Source organism: Cibotium barometz, chromosome 13 (genome assembly GCF_041138505.1).
Source record: "Cibotium barometz isolate CiBa-2024 chromosome 13, ASM4113850v1, whole genome shotgun sequence".
In the NCBI taxonomy this organism is placed as follows: Eukaryota; Viridiplantae; Streptophyta; class Polypodiopsida; order Cyatheales; family Cibotiaceae; genus Cibotium; species Cibotium barometz.
The window spans coordinates 5,018,746-5,042,923 of NC_141058.1; the positions used below are offsets into that span (position 1 = coordinate 5,018,746).

Below are 24,178 nucleotides of genomic sequence, written 5' to 3' on the forward strand. Positions count from 1 at the left end.
CTCCATTCAGCCTCTCGAGAATATAGTCAATTCGAGGCATCGGGAATCTGCTCTTGACAGTCAGCTTGTTGAGTGCACGATAATCGACACACAACCGAGAAGACCCATCTTTCTTCTTGACAAACAAGATCGGTGCTGCAAATGGCGACACGCTGGGGCGGATGAAGCCAGCTTGCAACAATTCTTGGAGTTGGCGGTCCAACTCCGATTCCATTGCCTTAGAAAGGCGATACGGAAACTTGCTCGGGGGTTCCGAGCCTGGGAGGAGGTCAATCTTGTGATCCTCCGGTCTGGACGGGGGAAGCTGGGGAGGGAGACTGTCCCGAAGAAAAATCTTCTGGAACTTTTCATGGAGAACCGAGTACTTCTCGGAAGCACTGGCCACCGTCTGGGCTGTCTGGATGTAAATCATCGCACACTGTGCGCCTTTCCTGACTGCTCGCTTAGCCTGCAAGTGGCTTATGAGCGGAAAGTTTGGAATACCTGGCTCACACTTAATGGTCACCGGGGTGTTTGACACATTCCGATCGATGTGGAACGTGTGCTTGTCCCACTTGACATCAAGAAGAAACTTGTGAAACCACTGGATACCCAAAATTATGTCTGCTCCTACAAGAGGGGCAACCATAAAGTCACGCACAAACTCTATGCCCTGAATCACTAACTTAGCACCTAGAGCTTCATACTTGACGCTCGTTGTCATACCTGTGCTAAAACCCTCAACTTGTTTGTCCACCGGAGTCAGCTCGAAACGGGCATGGCTAGCGGCCTGTTCCGTGATCACATCCTCCGTGCTGCCGCTGTCAAACAAGACAACGACTCTCTGGCCACCTATGTAGCCAAAGGACTTGAGCAATTCGTTGCGCTCATACTCCTGGTCATGGGCGCCCTTCTGCTTATCTTCGAGCTCTCGGCTAATAATTGCTCCAACTGAAGCACCGGGGGTTGAAGAACTAGGGGTAGCCGCTGGGGTCTGTGTGGGAGCTGTGCTCACCATGGAAGCTGTGGAGGCGGCGGCGGCCTTTGGAGGCTTCTTCGGACAATCCCGAGAAGTATGTCCTTTTGTGTGACAAAAGAAACACCTACCCTCCTTCCTGTACTGAGAAAGCTCCTCAGCACTCAACTTGCCACCTGTCTTGCATGCCTCCGCTTTCTGGTCTGGAGTAAGCTTAGACGCATTGTTCGAGTTCTTGGAGCCAGAGGCTCCCGGGCTCTGTCCTGGGGAAGACCCCGTCTGGTTTTGGCTTTTGCCCCCCGAGGTGTTAGCCTTGGGAGAAGCCGGCTGGGAAGTCTTGGGCTTGCCACCTGGGCTTGCCACCATTGTGTTTCATTTCTGCACTTTGCGCAAGCGAGAGTGCGTCCTCAAAGGTGGCTGGCCTAAACATACGCACCTCCCATTGGATTTGCGTGTCCAGGCCATACAAAAACTGCCCTTTCTTGTCCGTATTAGATAAGCCTAATTGCAGACACAAGGTCGAAATTTTATTGGCAAACTGAAGGACTGGTTGCGCGTTCTGACGCGCTCCCCTGAACTCGTCTTCGAGTCGCTCAAGGTAGTGGGGCGGTAGAAACCGCTGCTTAAGGTCGCGGACGAGGTTTCTGCTTAAGGTCGCGGACGAACTCGTCCCACACATAAGCTGCCATACCTGCTCTGGTGTGGGCATGAGCCCACTGAGTCCACCAAGGAATGGCCTCACCTTCCAAGTACCAACTAGCTAAGATCACTTTGTCAATATCTGTTTTCCTAACTGCGGCAAAGTAAGCTTCAAATTGATGTAACCATGAATAAAGAGTAGTGGGATCGAGTTTACCATTATACTTACTGAAATTCATTTTCTCGGAAAAATGATTCGAGGGCGCCGCCGGTGTCAATCTGGCGTCCAAAGCTCTGAGGTAACGCTCGTGTTCCACTCGTCGCATGGCGTCGTCTTCTCGTTGTCGAATCTCCAATGCACGCATCTGCATCTCAAGCAAGGAGCTTGGCTGCGGCTGTGACCCCGCGAGAGGGTCCCTGTGATGAGGATCTGGTATCTGGGATACGGAAGGAGAGGGAGGAGGAGATGGAAAACGCGACGCTGGAGAGCGAGAACGCTCCTCCAGAGCCAAAATCCGCGCCTTCTGCTCATCCAACTTGGTTGTCTGGTCTGCGATTGCTCCCATCATCTGTTGGAACATGTCTGTGACACTCAAGCCGGGTGCCCTAGCTGGGCTGCCTGGTGCACTCTGGTCCCATGGTTCTGGTTCTCTCTCGTCGCCGAAACTCGCCATAGCGGGAAAATGCAATTCCTTTCCGGAACGCAATCTGACCATCCACTCTGTGTGGGAGACTTCCGGAGGCTTCCGGAGGCTAGAAACCAACCGTCCTTCGAGGGACAGGAGTCACTCCGAAAGGGGTAGTCCACCGGCGTCTAAAAACCAACCACACGAGCGAAAAAATTTTCTGGTTTTCTTTGCTGAATCGTTGTCCTTGAAGTGAGCTCTGATACCACTGTAATATGCGGAAGCTTCGGAGAAGGATCGGTACTTCAAAACTCAGAAATCAGCACTCTTTTCGCGACGGAATTAACGCACAAACTGAAAGGAGATGTGCAGAAAATAGAGAGAGAAGGGGAAGATGGAGAGGACACAGTATTGGGTCCCAATTACCCTCTGTAGGGCCCCCACCACGGATGGTGTATTTGCTTTATTAGAATGATGTAAATCTGAAAACAAATACAAAAACTTGACCTTTTCTTGGCTAGAGAATCCTGCCCTTGACCTGCAGTCCTTCACCCCTTTGCGTTAGCAACTTCTTGGCTGTCCTGGCCCCTTTTTGCTTAAGCACTTGGTGAATTATGAGATGACTTCAATGATTATTGGCTGGAGTATTTATACTCCCTTTATCATCCAGTCGGCCAGCTTCATGAAGCCCCACGACTAGGTCTTGAGAAATATTGTGTTTTCACACTTATTCAAGCTGCTGGCCACTCTGCGCATGCCTGCTGGACAGTGCCAGGCTGTTGGGCACTCAGTGCATGGGTGTGGGACTGCCCCGGCCCCCTACACCTGGCCGACCTGCTGGGTAGGGTTTCTAACCCTGTCGGCTGCCTGTCCAGCAGCATTAAAGCTGGCCGACAGCCCTTCCAGCCCATGCCATGGCTGGTGGGCACAGCTGGGGCCCTCCTGGCCCCTTGGGGGTGGTTCTACACCTCCCCCATGCCCACACTACAAGTGCAAACCTTTGCACTGGGGTAGCCCTATGGGCTGGCCCCATCTCTACATGCAAACCTACATGCCCACAGAGGTCTGGCATCCAGTTGCAAACTAGATACACAAGAACATCTGACATCATTCCAGAGGGAGACTCACAGCGCGGACTGGCACTGTTTCATGTGCAGGACAGTGCACACCTGACCTTGGACTCATGTGCAGGACAATGCACACCTGACCTCGGACGATTGAGATGGATCCCTGGCTGACTCGTCCCGGACTGGGCTCACATGGGACTAGTTCACCATCCCAGGTCTTGCACCTTCTGTACAGAAATGTCTACGTGGCATCCAAGTGCGGGATGCACGTGACAATAAATATAGACAGGAGATGACTTCTAACAGAGGGTGTGCGTATGACATTCCCTCCTGCTTATTTTGAAACAGGAGGGTGGAGTCTTTGTAGGTTTGCTTTCATCTAGGATCATCTTTAATGGATCTGAACCGCAATGGTGGAAACTCTATTTCCATCTTTGTATAATCTGGTGCTGTTCTCGCCCCTGAAGCAACCTTTGGATCTTTGCAGTGATGGCTGGGAGGCCCTAGTCTTGGATAGATTTGGCACATAATGTAGGCTGTTTGAAACGTGTTTTCATACATTTTGAGACGCACAAAACCCGCAATCCGTTGCCATGTGAGAGTTGAGGCAAGTCCTTAAACCATCTGGCACATAGAACATAGACTATTAGAAACATGTGTCATACGTACAAAACATGTGTGAGGCCCCGTGCAATGCCCTTCCCATGTGAGCCCATGTGAGAGTTGAGGCAACTATTTAACCCATCTTGCACATAACGTAGACTATTAGAAATGAAACATACAAAACACGTTGAGGCTCCTCCCCCGTGGATTTCATAAGATATTGTTTTACGGAATCCGAAACCTTGATGTTTTTTCCCCCCCGAGGGGCAAAAACGTTGTCATACAAAACTTGAAACATAGAAAAACGTTTTCTTGTCACCACCATGAGTTACATTGTACATGTCCTTATGAAGGTATGACACACATCTGAGGAGTGGCAGCATGCAACATTAATTCAACCAATACTCACACCTTGATGTGGTCCAAACCGACTCCATTCATTCTCCTCTGAGTTCTTCTCTTTTAGTTGTTGACTGAGCCTAGGATTTGGAGAGTCAGAAGTAAAGAGGTGATTGAGGATAAAGAGATACTACTGCCCCCTATTTATCTTGATAAACGTTAGCAAGGGGGGTCGATGTGTTGGTAGCAAGAGAGAGAGATTAAGTTGATTGTGGTCATCTGCTTGAAAACATGAGATTTGTTTTGTGCGATGCGATGCACATCATATAGTTGTGTGGGAGACGTAGTAGGACCGCCTTGAGGAGAAGCAGACTTTATCGCCACAAGCAGAGAGCAAGGTTGGTCAATGGACACGAGCAAAGAAGCACTAGGTAGCGCCGCAGGAGAAATAAAGAAAGTTATATTAAGCGTCTTCAAAACACCCAGTGGATCTATGAGACCAAAAGTGATACAATAGCGTCCATGTAATCTCATCATGGTACAAAAGAAAACAAAGACGGGAGCTATGAGCTGGGAATGTCAAATGCTGTCACGTGCATCCCGCACTTGGATGCCACGTAGACATTTCTATACAGAAGGTGCAGGACCTGGGATGGTGAACTGGTCCCATGTGAGCCCAGTCCGGGACGAGTCAGCCAGGGATCCATCTCAGTCGTCCGAGGTCAGGTGTGCATTGTCCTGCACATGAGTCTAAGGTCAAGTGTGCACTGTCCTGCACAAGAAACAGTGCCAGTCCGCGCTATGAGTCTCCCTTTGGAATGATGTCAGTGATTCTGTGTATCCGGTATGGTACCGGATGCCAGATCACTGAGTAGATAGTGGTTAGGACAAGGGGCCAGCCCATAGGGCTACCCCGGATCTGAGTGTGGGCATGGGAATGGTGTAGAACCACCCCCACGAGGGCTAGGAAGGCCCAGGCTGAACCCACCAGCCATGGAGGGGCTGTAGGACAGCCCTAGGGCAAAGATAAGGCAATTTCCAGGAGTTTACAGCAAGTATGGGGCAGCCCATACAGGCTGCCCAGCCCTTGGATTATGGGCAAAAGCTGTGTCCAGCCAATCAGGAGCAGGCGCATCATGTCCAACCTTTTAAGGAAAAAAGGCAGCATTTTATGTGAATATTTTCAGCATTTATTGCTGAATTTTCACCAGTTGTGGGACATTTGTGCTGGCCGATTGCTTTAATGCTGGCCGACTGCTCATGATTGGGTAGTATAAATAGTGGAGGCCACATTAGTGTTGGCCGACTGCTCATGATTGGGTAGTATAAATAGTGGAGGCCACAATCCCAATTGTTCATCTCATTATTCACCAAGAGCTCAAGCAAATCAAGGGCTAGACAAGCCAAGGGAATTGCTAAGCAAAGGGGTGGAGAATTGAAGGTCAAGGGCAGGGTATTCCTAGCCAAGAAAAGGTCCAAGATTGCTGTATTTTCTTTCAGATTTCTCATCATTCTAATAAAGCAAATACACCATCCGTGGTGGGGGCCCTACAGAGGGTAATTGGGACCCAATACTGTGTCCTCTCCATCTCTCCCTCTCTCTATTTTTTGCACATCTCCTTTCAGTTTGTGTGTTAATTTCCGTGGTGAAAAGAGTGCTGAATTCTGAGTTTTGAAGTTACCGATTCGTCTCCGAAGCTTCCGCATATTACAGTGGTATCAGAGCCTACTTCAAGTACAAAGATTCAGCAAAGAAACCAGAAATTTTTCTCGCTCGTGTGGTTGGTTTTTAGGCACGGGTGGACTACCTTTTTCGGAGTGACTCCTGTCCCTCGAAGGACGGTTGGTTTTTAGCCTCCGGAAGTCTCCCACACAGATAGTGGATGGTCAGATTGCGTTCCGGAAAGGAATTGCATTTTCTTGCTATGGCGAGCTTCGACGACGAGAGAGACCAAGAACCCTGGGACCAGAGTGCACCAGGCAGCCCAGCTAGGGCACCAGGCTTGAGTGTCACAGACATCCCAGATGATGCGAGCAATCGCAGAACAGACAGCCAAGTTGGATGAGCAAAAGGCGTGGATCTTGGCTCTGGAGGAGCGTACCCGCTCTCTAGTGTCACGTTTTCCATCTTCTCCCTCCTTCCGTATCCCAGATTCCAGATCCTCGTCACAGGGATCCTCTCGCGGGGTCACAGCCGCAGCCAAGCTCTTTGCTTGAGTTGCAGATGCGTGCATTGGAGATCCGACAACGAGAAGACGACGCCATGCGACGCGTGAAACACGAGCGTTACCTCAGAGCTTTGGACGCCAGATTGACACCGGCGGCGCCCTCGAATCATTTTCCCGAGAAAATGAACTTCAGTAAGTATAATGGTAAACTCGATCCCACAACTCTTTATTCATGGCTACATCAATTTGAAGCTTGCTTTGCCGCTGTTAGAAAAACAGATACTGACAGAGTGATCTTAGCCAGTTGGTACTTGGAAGGTGAGGCCATTCCTTGGTGGACTCAGTGGGCTCATGCCCACACCAGAGCAGGTATGGCAGCTTATGTGTGGGACGAGTTTGTCCGCGACAGTAAGCAGCGGTTTCTACGGCCCCACTACCTTGAGCGACTCGAAGACGAGTTCAGGGGAGCGCGTCAGAACGCGCAACCAGTCCTTCAGTTTGCCAATAAAATTTCGACTTTATGTCTGCAATTAGGCTTATCCGATACGGACAAGAAAGGGCAGTTTTTGTATGGCCTGGACACGCAAATCCAATGGGAGGTGCGTATGTTTAGGCCAGCCACCTTTGAGGACGCACTCTCGCTTGCGCGGAGTGCAGAAATGAAACACAATGGTGGCAAGCCCAAGACTTCCCAGCGGGCTTCTCCCAGGGCTAATGCCTCGGGGGGCAAAGGCCAGAACCAGACGGGGTCTTCCCCAGGACAGAGCCCGGGAGCCTCTGGCTCCAAGAACTCGAACAATGTGTCAAAGCTTACTCCAGACCAGAAAGCGGAGGCAAGCAAGACAGGTGGCAAGTTGAGTACTGAGGAGCTTTCTCAGTACAAGGAGGGGGGTAGATGTTTCTTTTGTCATACAAAAGGACATACTTATTGGGATTGTCCTAAGAATCCTCCAAAGCCCACCGCCGCCGCATCCACAGCTTCCATGGTGAGCTCAGCTCCCACACAGACCCCAGCGGCTAACCCTAGTTCTTCAAACCCCGGTACTTCAATTGGAGCAATTATTAGCTGGGAGCTCGAAGATAAGCAGAAGGGCGTCCATGACCAGGAGTATGAGCGCAATGAATTGCTCAAGTCCTTTGGCTACATAGGTGGCTAGAGAGTCGTCGTGTTATTTGACAGCGGCAGCACGAAGGATGTGGTCACGGAACAGCCGCTAGGCGTGCCCGTTTTGAGCTGACTTCGGTGGACAAACAGGTTGAGGGTTTTAGCACAGGCATGACAACGAGCATCAAGTATGAAGCTCTAGGTGCTAAGTTAGTGATTCAGGGCATAGAGTTTGTGCGTGACTTTATGGTTGCCCCTCTTGTAGGAGCAGACATAATTTTGGGTAATTCAGTGGTTTCACAAGTTTCTACTTGATGTCAAGTGGGACAAGCACACGTTCTAGATCAATCGGAATGTGTCAAACGCCCCGGTGATCATTAAGTGTGAGCCAGGAATTTCGAACTTTCCGCTCATAAGCCACTTGCAGGCTAAGCGAGCTGTCACGAAAGGCGCATAGTGTGCGATGATTTACATCCAGACAGCCCAGACGGTGGCCAGTGCTTCCGAGAAGTACTCGGTTCTCCACAAAAAGTTCCAGAAGATTTTTCTTCAGGACAACCTCCCTCCCTAGCTCCCCCCGTCCAGATCGGAGGATCACAGGATTGACCTCCTCCCAGGCTCGGAATCCCCGAGCAAGTTTCTGTATCGCCTTTCTAAGGCAATGGAATCGGAGTTGGACCGCCAACTCCAAGAATTGTTGCAATCTGGCTTCATCCGCCCCAGTGTGTCGCCATTGCAGCACCGATCTTATTTGTCAAGAAAAAGGATGGGTCTTCCCGTTTGTGTGTTGACTATCGTGCACTCAACAAGCTGACTATCAAGAGCAGATTCCCGATGCCTCGAATTGACTATATTCTCGAGAGGCTGAATGGAGCAAAGGTGTTCTCAAAACTGGATTTAAAGAGTGGGTACCACCAGGTGCGGATTGTGGAAGGGGACATCCCCAAGACAGCCTTCCGTACGGAGCGGGCCCACTATGAATTTGTGGTCATTCCATTTGGCTTGACGAACGTCCCAGCTACATTTAACCGCATGATGATGCGTATTTTTCGGAATTTGATTGGAAAGTGTGTGTTCATATTTCTGGACGACATACTAATATTTTCAGCTACGGTTGAGCAGCATGACGTTGATGTGGAGAAAGTTCTTAAGTTGCTGGAAAGCAACGAGCTCTATGTCAATGAAAAGAAGACAGAATTTTATCTGTTCTAGGTGGGATATATAATTAGTGCTGAAGGCATTCGACTTGATCCGGCTAAAGTGGCCGAGATTGTCAACTGGGAAGTACCTCAGACAACCTATGACATTAGATCATTTGTGGGCATATGCCAGGCATATTCCACCCACATAGACAAGTTTTCTGACCTCTTGGCAGATATCACCGATCTGCTAAAGGGAGTGAAAACAAGAAGGCAAAAGATTCGAATGACTCCACGAGCGTTGGAGGCATTCTAGAATCTCAAGGTGGCTTTATCACAAGCACCTTGTTTAGCACTTGCCTCGTGGGACGATCCATTTCAGGTGATCACCGATGCGAGTAACATCGCAATTGGAGGTGTATTGCAATAGAATGGTCATCCAGTAGCTTACATGTCTCGTAAGTTACTGCCCACCGAGAAGAACTACTCAGTCTATGATCGTGAACTCCTAGCAATAATACAGGCCTTGAAAATTTGGAAACATTTCCTGTATGGCCGTGATTTCGAGATTCGCACTAACCATCAGGCATTGCGCTGGATTCAGACGATGCCAAGTGCACAGTGGAGTGATCGACAACACCGCTGGAGTCGGATATTCCAGCAGCTCGGTGGTATGATTGAGTACCTTCCAAGAAAAGCCAATCTAGTGGCCGATGCTTTGAGCAGGAAGGGACAAGTGTCTACGATTCAGACCACTAGACTTGATCTTGTTGGTACAGGACTAGAGGACATGAAGCATACGTAACGGGGATTCCGAGGATTTCGGTACTCAGTGGGAACAGGTATTGGAAGCCACAAGACCATGCCATTTTCTGATACGCGATGGTTGGCTTTTCTACAAAGGCCGACTATGTGTCATGAAGTCATTCTGGGCAGCTCTTCTCCATGATGCCCATGACGCCATTACAGGTGGTCATAGGGGCATGAATTCGACTCTGGAGAAATTAGAACGGCAATACTAATGGCCAAAGATGAGGCGTGATGTGTTTACATATGTACAACGCTGTGACATTTGTCAAAAGGTGAAAGCTCCTCGTGGAAAGAAGATAGGGTTGTTACAGCCCTTGCCAATTCCTGAGGGTCCTTTCCAAGACATTTCTAAGTTGAATTTTTCCTGTGCATTCCACCCACAGACAGACGGCCAGACAGAGATATACAACCAGTTGGCCTTTGATATGTTGAAGTGTTATGTCCACGATCAGCTAGGTAAGTGGGAATCGTATTTGCTTTTAGTTCAAGCTGTTTTGAATGACTCTTTTTCTTCAGCTATTGGCAAGACTCCTTATGAGGCAGCGTTTGGAAGACCTTTCTAGTCGTCATTAACCAGGACTTCGTCTTCAGTATCGGAGGCGAACAGAGTGACGGAGTCTTACCAGGAGATCTTAGAGTCAGTAAAAGACAGATTGGCTATTGATTAGCATTGTGTTCAACCAAGTTATATTGGTATCAAAGCATACGGTTCTCTTTCACTTCTATCGTGAGAGACGATCACCGTGAACACTAGCTATCTCTACACTTAGAACATTATGGACAGCCATACAATGAATGTTGGAGATGCTAACACAAAAGGCAGGGACAATGAAATGCATGCCTCCAATGCTTTACAGGATGAGCAAACTCATGTGGTGCACAATAGGGAACATGAATGTGTGGGACAACTGTCCCGTGGCAAAGAGAAGATGCAGGAAGAAGAGTCCATAGCCCCCTGAGGGCTGAACTTACTCGTATGCAGGCCCTTCTCTATGCACAAGAAGAAGAATATAATCTCTACCGTCGTGAGGATCCATTCGTACATGACCGTTTGAAGGCCAAGAAAGCTGAATCTTATATGGATCATGCAATGGCAATGATTGCTCAAGAGTTGCACATGCAACCGAGGGATGCAGCACGTGCATACTTGGCTCGTACCGAGGATGCGTATGGAGAAAAGGCAACCATCCCACATGTCTTGGAATTTCCACAGGTGCCCGAACAAGAACTTATGTCTAAGAGGATGAATCTCCATGCTATGGGAGAGAAACAATCAGTGACTTCACGCCATGCAGGAATACCTTATGAAGCCCGTGAATGATACAATGTTTATGGTACTGGTCAAAATGTATGTCAAATGCCATTGCCGGCTGAAAATGTGCATGCACAACACATGCAACATGGGCTGCAATTTTCTGTTGGTGTAGGTATTCCGCATATCTCTCATGCCACTCATGCCTTCGAGTGTGCTCGTGAGGGAGAAGCCATGGCTGAAAATGTATCAATGCATGTTGAGGGGCCAGCCATGCCTCATGCTTATAGGGCACATGTATCTATGCCTTATGCATCACCTTTCGGTCCTAAAATGATGCTAGTCACAGGGGCTGTCCCAATGGACAAACATGGGGGAAAACATGTTGAGATGCAGGCACAACCATCAAAGTCTCGTGACTTCAAATCCGGGGACAAATCTGTGAAGTTTGACGCATATCATGGGGAATATGATGCATCAAAGGCACTTGCTTTTATTGCCCAGTCTGATATTGCTTTCATTGAGATGAGGATTTCACTTAGAAGAAGAGGAAGCGAGCCTCGCCGCGCAGAGGTGGAACGCCTCGAGGTACATTCCACCATCTGCCGTGGCCCGTATAGTTGGCACCCGCCCCAGCAGAGGGGAGATCCGGGATCTTCTCCAAGCCTGCCTTCTTGCAGATGTGGGCAAGATCCTGGACGTTCAGTTACTGGGCTGCGGACACTACTAGATTGAGTTCGAGACAGCCCAGAGCGTGGCCGAGGTCTTAGCCATGAGTTCCCTTGACATCAGGGGCGCTCAGGCCTTCTTCAGACATTGGCAGCATGGTTTCGACCCAGCAGCAGCGGCCGAGTAGGGAGAGCGCCTATTCCATGTCACAGTTTGCTTTCCTGGACTTCGCCGCGAGTACCTTCCGCTCCTTTCCAGGATAGGATCATTGTTGGGCTGGGTGCTTGAGACTGGCTCCACAGCAGCTTCAGTGGTGGCTAGAGCAGTTGGCCTTCCTTCGGTCAGAGTTTTGGTTCCTGACATCTCCTCCCTTCCGAAGGTCATTCATTCAGTTACCTAGGATAAGGGGGGGATGGATTGATCAAAGACTGGAGTTTTTGGGGTCCCGAACCAGTGTTTTATATGCAGGCAGGTCGGCCACCTGGCCTGCCCTCGCAGGAGACCCCGACCTTGACCGCAGCAGCAGACCTCGGCTGGCCCGTCCACAGATGCGGCTCGGCAGGTAGCCTCCGGGACACCCGCTCAGCCCACAGAGACCTTTGATTGGCAGCTTGGACAGGGGCGCCGTAGAGGGAGACAGCCACAACAGCATGCCCAGAGACCGACGCAGTAGCAGACACAGCCTCCGCATCATTGGGTTCCAGTGAGGAACAGCTTTGCTCCCCTCCTGGAGGAGACCCCTGCACAGACTGAGGATCAGGAGATGCGAGCGCCCCCCCCCCCCTCCCGCCTAGCTTCCACCCTCGCCTCCTCCCGTTCCCGCTCCCGCATTTTCAACGTCTCCTTCCCCACCCCCTTCTCCCCCCCCCTCCTCCCCCTCCGCCGCTCGTCTCAGCTCCCCGAGAGGCACTGGCAGTGCTCTGGCGCTCACCTGCAATCCGGCGGGCACTGAGCATCGACCTTGCTCGTGTACCGCAAAGGAGACCTACCATGCCGATTCGTGCTTCACGGATATCCTCTATCCGCAGTCGGCTGAGTAGTCTCGACACTAGACATCGCTCGGAGGCTTTCGACTACTCCTTTACACACCTATTTGGAGCGAAGGGCCCCCATGAGCCAGCACCTATCAGAGTTCATGTGGTGATACTTCCGGCCCGAGGGGAGGAGGCACTTGATTCAGCGGTGGCCTTCTCCTTCCCTCTTTGCGGCACTCGCGACCGGGAGTGGACTCTGGATCTTGCTCTTAGTATTTTGCAGACACAGGTAGTTGAGTTTTCTCACCATGTGAGCAACTTGGAGATTACAGACATGGTAGGCCGACTCTGGGAGTCGGTGTCACCATTTGGCCACCCGAATGGTTCACTCTTGCTTTCACACTATGTACATATTGGATTGGTGTCCATGGCTTATGGAATATGCCTATGCAGGTGATTGACACGTGTCATGTTGTATAGTTGGATATGATATTCCGCTGGGACATGATGTTATCATGCCCGTAATATCTGGAGGACGTGGCTTTCCGCTGGGACTTGTGCCTTTGTGTACATGCCCGGAAACGCCTGGAGGACTTGGCTTTCCGCTGGGACTTGTGCCTTTGTGTACATGCCCGGAAACGCCTGGAGGATTGGCTTTCCACTGGGTCTGGTATCGCATATACTTGCCTGGAGACGCCTGATCTTATATGGTTTCATGAACGGAAATCGCTCATGCCAATGCTGCATTGCATAGCATCTTTATGTGCTTGCCTGCAAATGAAATTGCATGCTGTTTTCATGCGTGCATGACCTATGTGTAGTTCCGGGTAAGGGGACGCCCGCCCGTGAACCGTGCGTGTGAAACTGTCTGCTGACATGGTTGTGTGGCATGTGAACAGGTGGTAAGTATTACCCAATCTAGGCTCAAATAGCCCTTAGGACTTAGCCAATATTTATAAGTGAGTGCGTTCCCATTTCATTAAAGTTTGGGCGCCCAAAAGTCACTTATAAATTATGACCGCTTCCAAGTTCACACTCACTGAAGTCCCGAGGCGGACAAGACTCAATGTCCAGGAGCTGATCCTCCCCTTTTACTCATAAATGGGCATCTCTCCATGTCCTCTCACCTGATTGGACCCCAATTCACTTACTTATTAAGAGAAAATTCGTGTTTTCTCTTCATGAGGATTTTTGGAGGCTGAAAACTCTGTTTTTCCACCATTTCTCTCCATTTCCAAGCTCTCCATAGCCATACCCAACTTGCTAGGGTGTTTTCCAAGCTTCCAAGAGTGTTTCCAAGTGCTAATCACTCTCCTACTCACTCCCAATGACTGAAATTCAGCAAAACAGCTCTCATTTTTGCTGTAATTTCTGGTCTTTTTGCTGAAAACCCTAATTTCAGCCTTCCTTTCTCAAGTTGAACCATAGGGGAAAGCTTGCGAAGGCCCACCGTATGGCTGAGACAGCCTCCACCTCAGCAGGTCATCCATGAGGATCATCTCATGGAATGTACAGGGCCTTGGCGGTGCACACTATGTACGTTATCGTGGTTGCTTGAGACAGGAGCTTCAGAGATGCCTGGTTGGGGGCAGTATTGATATTCTAATGATGCAAGAGCACCATTTGAGTGACAGCAGGATTCGGAGATATGGTTCAGTGATGCCTGGTAGATGGGACACTTTTTGGTCTGTAGGTTTTGGCCCCTTGGGTGGGCAGGGAGGAGTATGTATGGTCATTGCGGATGCATGGCGGCAGGCCATTGTAGATCGCGGGGTCACTGTGTCTGGTAGAGCGCAATATGTTATTCTAAGGATGCACAATGAGCACATTGGTGTGCTCAATGTCTATGCGCCCAATCATGCTAGTGCCAGAGCAGAGTTTTGGACCCTTGTTACAGATGCATTGCCTGTGACCACACATTGGTGTGTTGGGGGAGACTTCAACATGCTTGAGGACCCGGCCGATAGGGTGGGAGGCAGTCATGTTACAGTGCACGGTACGGAGCTTGTAGCTTGGGAGCGATTTTGTACGACACTGGGGATCACTGATGCATAGCAGCATGAGGCTTTCTCCCGTTCTCAGGACAATCTTAGTTTTTCTCGGTCGGATCACTGGCAGGGAGGGACTAATCTATCACGGATTGATCGCTTCTATGTGGGCGACAGGTTCGGGGAGCGTGGTGGCTCCGTTGGCATTCTTGCTGGCACCTCTTTCTCAAACCAGTTATTTTGACTCTTGAGGAGAGGACACGGGAGACCAGCTTGCAGTTGAGGATCCCAGAGAGGATACTTAGAGACCCCAGTCTTTTTGAGGACATTGAGAGGATATGGCAGCCAGAGCTCTGACCTGGATGCAGCAGGCCAGTGTGCCCAGGGGCTCATCGAGCTCAGCTCTTTTTTGCACGCTACAGCCTTGACACGGCTGGGAGAGACACGAGAGCGGGAGTGTCGCTTGAGACGTAGCCTTGCTTCGCTCCATCGCCTTTAGGAGCAGCAGCCTACATGTGAGTGGGTGGCGTCCCAGTTGAGCCAGGCACGCGAGGAGGTTAGAGAGGCAGAGGAGCAGAGACACGAGTTTTACTATCATTGCCAGGCCTCTCAGTGGACTCAGCTTGGTGATAGAGTGACTGGGTTTTTGAGATCACCGGACCCCGCCATGCTCGAGTAGGAGTACGCCAGCTGAGGAGGCAGGACGGATCGTTAGCCACTGAGCCCGAGGGGATTAGAGCTATTGCCACTGAGTTCTACAGAGACCTACTTTCAGCGGAGCCAGCCACGGAGGCACGTGGTGCTTGTAGACAGACTGTGTGGGTCCATGTGCAGAGGAGGGACACAGATTGTATGCGCACAGCTTTGGGTGAGCCCGTTTCAGAGGATGAGCTTGGTGAGGCTTTGAGGGCCCTCCTGCGTCATAGTTGCCCTGGGGAGGATGCATTGACGCTTGCCTTTCTTATGCGCTATTGGGACCTTTTGGGGCCAGGCCTCCGTAGGGGGTTTTCAGCATGTTTGGACACTGGGGTGATGCCACATAGTTTTTCAGAGGGCTTGATCTTTCTTATCCCCAAGGGGGAGGGAGTGCCAGATGATATTCGCGGGAGTGGAGGCCTATTACAATCCTCAATACTATCTACAAGGTCCTAGCCAAGGCCTTGAGTTTGAGGATCCAGCCCTTGCTTGAGGATTTGATTCATGCTACCCAGAGAGGATTTGTCAAGGAGCGCAGTATCCTTGACAACATTTTCACCTTCTGGGAGGCGACGGCCCGAGCTAGATTTCTCGGCGAGGACTTGGTCGTTATGCTTCTCGATTTTGAGAAGGCATACGATAGAGTCGAGTGGGTTTTTCTGGAGGGCACTATGCTTCGCCTGGGTTTTGAGCCAGACTAGATTCGAGGGGTGGCGGCTCTATATTCCACAGCTCGTAGCCAGGTGTTGATGGCAGGAGGACGGGGGCCGAGTTTTGAGTTGACCAGATCAGTCCGTTAGGGATGCCCTCTCGCTCCGTTCCTTTTTCTTTTCTTTGCAGAGGCTATGAGCATGTATCTGACAGCAGAGGAGGTTGGTTTGAGAGGACTCCAGCTTCCAGTCCGGGGTGAGGACTTGCTTGATTCTGAGTTTGCTGATGACACGGGATTGTTTTTGCATGGCCAGGAGGCCAATCTACAGAGGGCAGAGCAATCTCTACAGGTTTTTGGTGTGGCTTCGGGAGCATTGATCAATTGGCGCAAGACAGTGGCTTTTTGGATCAGTAGCGTCCCCGCTCCGGCATGGAGCCCAGACCCGGGTTTTAGATGATTCCTCCTGGCACAACAGTGCGGTATCTGGGATGCCAGATTGGACTTGATGTGTCACCTGAGCAGCAGATTGCCCCGGTTCTTCTGAGCATTCGAAAGAAGCTTTTATATTGGAGTACAGCTCGGCTTTCCTTGGCTGGGAGGGTGGTGGTGACAAATCATGTGCTTTTAGCTACTATGTGGTATATCACGTCTTGTTGGATTTTCTCGAGCTCTTGCATCAACTAGGTACAAAGGCTATGAGGAACTTTCTTTGGTCTGGGCGAGATGGTCAGTCGGCCCGGGCTACGGTTGCTTGGGCAGTTATTACTCTTCCGCTGGCCCCGGGGGCTTGGGCATTATAGATCCAGCTGATCAGAGTAGAGCCTTGTTGGGGAAGCTTATTGTTCGGGGGCTACTTCCAGGCGCTGAGCCTTGGAAGGAGCTTCTTTTTCAGCAGCTGCAGGCTAGAGCTCCGCCAGTAGGGGGCACTTGGGCAACAGAGATACAGTGGATCTTCACAGAGATAAGGAGGACAGGCCTCAGTAGAGGATGGGAGGACAGATTTGCCTTGAGTATCTTGCGGGCTTGGGAGTTGCTGAGACCGGGGCTTTCTCAGAGACCTCCCACTTGTGAGGAGGAGTGGGCCAGATAGCCGCTCATCCGGCGGTACGCACAGAGCAGGGTCATATGCTGGGTTCTCGGCCTCGTCTAGCCTGGGGACCATTGGCGGCAGGCCCAGCACGCAGTTTTGGAGATTGGCAGGCCTTTTGCAGTTTCCCGGAGGAGATCCAAGCGGAGAGGCTGAGTCACTTCAGAGAGGGGCTGATTATGAGGGATGACATTCAGGAGGCTCTCACTGAGGAGTGGTTCATGCCTTTTGAGCTAGCGGCCCCATGGTGGATGGGAGCCTTTACACAGTTGGAGATGCTGATTGCTGTCAGAGCTTGCACTGAGGATGGTAGATGCCTCTACTATGAGATACAGGATGAGGGCAGACTTCAGAGAGTGGAGGCGGCCCCAGGCTCTGGGCTAGCAGACAGGCACGCAGGATCTCGGCTTTCCAGTGGCTGGTTGCCCACAGGGGCTGTGCAATTGGCACCTAGCTTGTCTACAGTGGCTTTCCGTCGGCCTGCGTCCGATGCGGCCACCCATTGGAGACACATTGACATTGCCTATGGGACTGTCCACAGGTGTAGCAGATTTGGCTGAGGATTCTGCGCATTTTGGCCCCTCCTCTCTCCAGAGGGAATGTATACGTGCGGAGCCGCTACTTGGTCGACTTCGTCAGGGCTAGCTTTGGGATACGAGACGGAGTAGGCCAGCCAGGCCATCAGATTCATTGGGGGCCAGGCTCGCCTTGTTCCTTCACCGGATTTCTCGACAGCCGACTGGACACAAGAGAGGGATTTACGATGGGAGCTCCTCAGCAGCCTCACCATATGGTTCACCTGGAGAGCCTGTTATTTCAGGGCCTTTGAGGGGAGACTGGAGCCACCAACAGAGACTGTTCGGGCTATCAGGCAGGAGTTGATTCACACCCTGCGAGGCCATTATGACCGCATCCGGGGCAACTCGGATCGAGCGATCTTGCGACGCCAGGCCTTCCATACCACTTGGCGCAGCGGCTCTTTCTATACTCTACACGCGGGTACCCCCCCTGGCACTACAGGCCACCTGTTTGGATTTTTCCCCCTCCTATTGTATGATATAGCCTCTCAGTTGTTTGTACTTTTCTGCACCTAGGGAGAGTCTCCCTAGCTGCCTTGATTGGATCTCTGCTCTGCCTTCTTATGAGCAAGAGAGGGTTTGTAGCGCATTGGGCTTTTTTCTCTTTATAACTAATGAAAGGATCTTTTCATAGAAAAAAAAAGGATTTCACGTAGAAATCCATGCTCCGGCATGTAAGCATGTTTATGAAAGGGGTGGCTCACGGAGAAGCTCTCACCGAATCGTGTTAGATCATGGGAAGAGTTCAAGGAGAGGTTCTATGCTCAATTCTTGCCTCCCAATGCATTGAATGAGATAACAATGAAGTGGGATTAAGTGAAGCAAAATGAGGGGGAATCAGTGAATGCATATGTACAAAAGTTTTGGAAAGTACTTTTGGAGGTGTCTCCATTTATGCATGTCCTCGAGGCGGAAAGGAAGAGAAAGTTTCAATCGGGATTGCAACCCGTGTACAAAGCGGGACTACAAATGTATCCTAGTCACACCTTACACCAATTAATCACAGCCGCCATTGCCACCGAGCAATTGGAACTCAAATTGAGTCGATCCAATAAGACTAAACCCTCATTTCAAGGCAAAGAGAGGGCTGTCCAAAACCTGCAAAAAATAATGGACAACCACCTACTAAAAAGGACCAAAACCAAGATAATAATGGTCCAAAGGCTAAAAATAACACTACCAAGAAGCGTCCCTTCAAACTGAGAGACTATGGTCTCACTCCAGAGCAAAGAAAGCAATATATGAGCAAGGGGAAATGCTTTACTTGTGGTACCACCGAGCATATTACAAAGGCATGCCCAAACAAGAAGCAGCATGAAAATGCAAATGCATCAAAGCCTAATGTCCATATGGTTCCGGATGTGCAGGGCAACACTTCACATGATAGCAAAGACAGGGTTGTATGTAAAGCTTGGGGACAACTCAAGGATCAGCCCACTTTGTTCATGTTTGATGATTGTGCATCTGAGAATTTCATATCCACACAGATGGCAGCTACTTTGGGTATTGAAGTGGAGGACATGGGTCCTCAAATTGAAGCAGGGGTTGCCTTTGTTGGTAGAGAAGTGCAGGTCATGCCTATTTTTGGCAAGTTGCGAATACACATTCAAGGCTATGTGGATCATGAGGATTTTCTTGTGGCGCCTTTGAATGGCTGTGATGTATTGCTTGGAAAGCCTTGGCATACACGTATTGATCCGTGCAAGGCTTACAAGACCAACACGATCACCTTCATGCATAAAGGCCGAGAGCATGTAATTGATGCTGGTGAAGAGGGTGATACCATTCCCCTTGTATCTCATGTACAAATTAAGAAAGTAATGAAAAAGAGTGTTTTTGCGTACTTGATTTTTGTACGAGATCATGTTGAGGAAAATAATGTACATGTAAACACTCTTAGTAATGATAGGCTGAAATTCTTGCAAGAGTACAATGATTGTTTTGCTGATGAGTTACCAAATGAGTTGCCACCTGTACGACCGGAAGATCATCGCATTGATCTTGTGCTGAGTAGCTCACCACCTAATAGGCCAGCCTATCGTGTAAGTGCATCCCAAAAAGAGGAGATCATGAAGCAGGTGAATGAGCTTCTTGAGAAGGGTTTGGTTCAGCAAAGCTCTTCCCCATATTGTTCACCCGTCCTCTTGGTTCAAAAGAAGGATGGATTCTTTCGTATGTGTGTGGATTATAGAGCTTTGAATAAGCTTACCATCAAAAATCGGTTTCCGATTCCACGCATAGACGACATCCTTGACAAGTTGGATGGATCGGCATACTTTAGCCGAATTGATCTCAAGAGTGGGTATCATCAAGTGCGTGTAGTGCCTGAGGATGTACACAAAACTGCTTTCAGGATAGCATTTGGACTTTATGAGTATCTTGTTATGCCTTTTGGTCTTACGAAGCCCGGCTACATTCAATAGAATGATGGATCGCATATTCCGTGGGTATAGAAAATTTATAGGTGTCTTCTTTGATGACATCCTAGTCTTCTTGAAGACCCAAGAAGAGCATAGAGCTCATTTGGCCATTGTTTTTGAAGAACTCCGTAAGCATAAACTCTTCATAAATGCAAAGAAGAGTGAGTTCTTCTTGTCAGAGATACATTATCTTGGGCATATTGTGTCCAAAGACGGAGTGCGGATGGATCCTATAAAAATTGATGCAATTTGGAATTGGCCCGATTTGAGTTCGGTACATGAAATCCGTAGTTTTCTTGGATTAGGCTCTTATTACGACAGGTTCATTCGGCAGTATGTTAGGTACTAGGACACTAATCTAGGGACCTAATCGAGCAAGGTTAGGGGCCTCCAAAATCAGAGATTAGTAGGTTGATAGCCAATTAGCTATTTATGGTGCAATCATAGTTGTTGTCGTACGCTGTATAGCACAATCGTACGGTACTACATGGATCCCCCCGCTTGTTTTTGACCATTATTGTTTTGATCTTCTTTTTTGGAAAAAATGGCTATTTGTGGTCGTTTATGGTTGTTTTTTATTGTTATGGGGCTTGCTTGCTTTTGGTGTCGTTTTAGGCTCAGTAGCCAAGGATTTGTGGAGTTGACTTTTGATGTGGATGCAAAGGATCTATTCTCTCTATCCTTGTGATTACTGGTCCGTATTTGGAGGGTTGAGGTTGTCGGAATGCACAGCGGAAAATGAGAACTGTTGTAAGAAACAAAACACAGAAGTGTAGAGAGAGAGAAGGTGTATAAACTCTGCTATATGCACAAGATCCAGTACAATGAGAGTGTGGGGGGAAAGGGTGGTATTTATACCACCCTACACAGTTGGTCGGCCAGCCCTAAAACAGCCGACAACAGCCACACATGTCCACGACTGGGAAATAGCCAGTCTGCCAGCAAATAACCAATCTGTGAGGACAAAATCAGCAGTCAGCCAGCACAAGAAATGTAGGCATACACTTATGGTAGTGCTATGTGTGAACAGGGCTTAACCAAGGACACTTTTTCCCGTGGTTTTTTCCCTTGGACATCAAGTGTGAAAGGACACTCATATAATATTTTGTACTTCTATATTATATGGATGTGGCACACATGCAAGGGTTGACTTGCATTTTGTGGATACCACACTTTTGGCTCTCTCTCTCTCTCTCTCTCTTCTGTGTGTGAGCTTCTCTACCCTGCAACTAACCCTAATGTGCAGGTTTGTGTGTGTGTGTGTGAGTCCAACGCCCAACAATTGGTATCAGAGTTGGGAGCTGCCTGTGGATTTTTGCCCCAGGAAAAACTGCCGCTGACTATGGAATTCCGTCGTCGAAATTCTGTCGAAAACTGCCATTCCGTCTGTCGCTTGTGCTTTTCCGTCAACGGACTGCAAATTTCCGTCGACAGACTGTGTCTTCGTCGCCGGAACGTCTGCTTCCGTCGCTGCTCCACCGTCCGGCCACCAGAAACGGGCGGCACTAGTGGGGAGCCCACCACCGCTGCTCAGCTCACGGGCGGCTCTTCCCTCTCTAGCTGCCGCCCAGAGGCACCTGCCGTTGGGCATCGCCCCTCCGTCGCTCCTCTGTTCAGGCCGCCCTCTCCGCTCCGTTCCGCCCATCAGCGCCTCCGTACATCGGTGTTCCGTTCCGGCTGCCCAGCATCGCCTCCAGTTCGACGGCTTCTGTCGCTGCTCCGTTCCCACGGCTTCCGGCCATCGACCCGTCCGGCGCTCGCCCAGCGCCGCCTCCGTCTGCTGTTCGCACCCTCCGACCTGAGCGCCCGACACCTGCCGACAGCCTGCTGGCTCCCTCCAACTCCCGTCTACGCTCTCCAGCGCCGTGCACGACTCCAGGCCGTCGGGTCCTGCTGCAGCTACGCGCGCTAGCGCTTGCTCTCCGCCTCAAGCAGCTCGTCAGCGCACCTCAGCGTGCCTCGTCAGCTGTGTATGCCCACCTCGACACCTGCAGCTCCTCGACACTTTGCACGCCTCCATCTGGCTTGCACGTGCATGCACCCGCCTGCAGCTCCAAGTGGTGCCTGAGCCCCGTATGTTGCTATGTGCTCTGTGCTCTGTGCTCCTCGACAACAGCTGCAAGCTTCTCGACTGTGTGCTCCCCGCCTAGCACCTATTTCCTCACACGTGCTGCCAAAGGTATTCTCTGTACAATTTTTTGGTCAAACACAAATACAAAATTTGCAGCCATTCCAATGCAGGTCATATGCAGATTTTGCAGACACTTCTGTGCAAGTCAAATTCAAAGAAAAATTGCAGGTGCAATTTTGGGGGATTTCTCAATTTGAGGCAAAATTGAAAATTGCAATTTGGGGGTTTTCGAAATTGAGGTCAAAATCAGCAAATTGAACCTCTTTCACTTGCAGAAATTTGGGGCTTTTGTGAAAATTGGCCAATTAGATGCACATTGAAGCGATTGGAGTGCATAAAAATTGGGGATTTTCAGATTGGAGCATGTAATTGGGCATTACAGCTGCGATTTGTCGCGTATGTATACACATTGTGTGTAATTGGACAATTTGGTGCAGGTTTACACTTGCTTTGATTTGCAGGCATACATTTGCACAGGACATTTGGTTACCTGGCAGTGCACATTGGTGCTTGGTTTGCTTGCAGATATATTTTGTTGACATGGCATAGAAATTTAGAATGCTACAAACAAGCCATGTCATTGATAGCCCTTTCAGTGAAAAGGACTATTATTCCGCAGATTCGTTCATGCAAGACATCGAAGCTTGCATGGGACACATTGGAAGCAATGTATCAGGTACGCAACGAGGCAAGAGTTGCCTACTTGAAGAGGCAATTGGATCTTCTTTCTATGGATGAGGGTGACTCCATGGCAGATCATCTCACCAAAGTGAAGGATTTGTAGGAACAATTGCTCAACATTGATGAGGTTATCCCAGACAGACAGATGGTCACCAACACTCTTCATTCTTTACCGCCTTCCTACTTGGGCTTTCACACCTCTCTCAACCTCTCACTGAGAGGAGGTGGTGATCCCGTCACTTTTGAAGAGTTCGTGGGTTTACTCTTGCAGGAAGAGCAAACAAGAGCAAACTTATCGAGCAACCGTGGTGGAGACAAGGCATTTACAGCCAAGGATAAGGGTAAAGCAAAGAGCTTTAGGCATGGGGGACAACAGTCTAGCAAGGCTGGTCATGGACAGCCCTCTTCTGGTGGTGAAAAGTCTGACAAAGGGGATGCAAACAAGCCCAAAAAGAAGGGCAAATGTCACTACTGCCATAAGCCTGGACACTACATCAGTGAATGTAGAAAGCGGATTGCAAAAGAGAAAAGGAAAGAAGCAGGCAATGCAGTAGCAGACTCTTCTGATGACAAAGCACAGCAATCAGCTAATGTAATCCAGGAAGAGTACACTTTTTTGGTCACATGCACTAGTGACACACCAAGTGCTTCAAACACTGATATGTCTTGCATTGCATCTGACAGACAGAATGCATCATGGTATTTTGATAGTGGTGCTTCGAGCCACATCACTTCATGCAAAGATGTATTTCAGCACTTGGTTTATGCTTCAAATGGCCGCACTGTATCATGTACAGATCATACCACATATCCAGTAAAGGGAATTGGTAATGTCATACTTATTGCAACCAATGGTGCCAATATATGTATGAAAAATGTATTGTATGTTCCAGGGATAAAGAAAAATCTGCACCCTGTCTCGGCCATAAACGACCAAGGTATAAAGGTTGAATTTGAAGACGGGAAGTGTTTCGTAAAAGACCCATCAAAGGGTTATGAAATAGTCACTTCTGGAACACGATACAAAGGCTTGTATAAGCTGGACAGCTATGACAAGCGCACTTATGATGCAAATACAGTGGCTACCCACACTCCTGCTATGCATGATGCAGAGCTATGGCATGCTCGTTTTGGGCATGTAAATTTTCAGAGTTTGATGCTTCTGCAGAAGCATCATATGGTTGATAATATGCCGCCTCTTGAGTCTGCACCAAGACATGTATGTGAGGGGTGTATTTTGGGAAAGATGCACCATTCCCCAAAGATGGAGCTGTTAGAGCTGAAAGTAAATTACAGCTCATACATAGTGATGTATGTGGTCCAATGCGGACACCATCCATAGGGGGGCATCTTTACTTCGTCACATTCATTGATGACTACTCCAGGTTTGCTTGGGCTTACCCCTTGAAAGCGAAAGCAGATGTGTTTATATGCTTTCGACACTTTGTAGCAATGGCTGAAAATATGTGTGGATGTAAAGTCCAAACACTCCGCTCAGATAGAGGTGGAGAATACATGTCAAATGCATTCAAGGATTATATGCTTCAAAAGGGCATCAAACACCAATGTACCGTGCCTTATACACCGCAGCAGAATGGT

At 49.5% G+C, this 24,178-nt stretch overlaps 1 protein-coding gene and 1 pseudogene across 1 annotated transcript in view; both read left to right on the plus strand.

The window, feature by feature from the left end:
* The window catches only part of LOC147632297 (beta-1,2-xylosyltransferase RCN11-like), a 92,048-nt gene that overhangs the window by 22,760 nt on the left and 45,110 nt on the right, over window positions 1-24,178 (plus strand). The gene's annotated exons all lie outside the window — the stretch shown is intronic.
* Window positions 13,835-20,455, plus strand: LOC147632298 (uncharacterized; annotated as a pseudogene).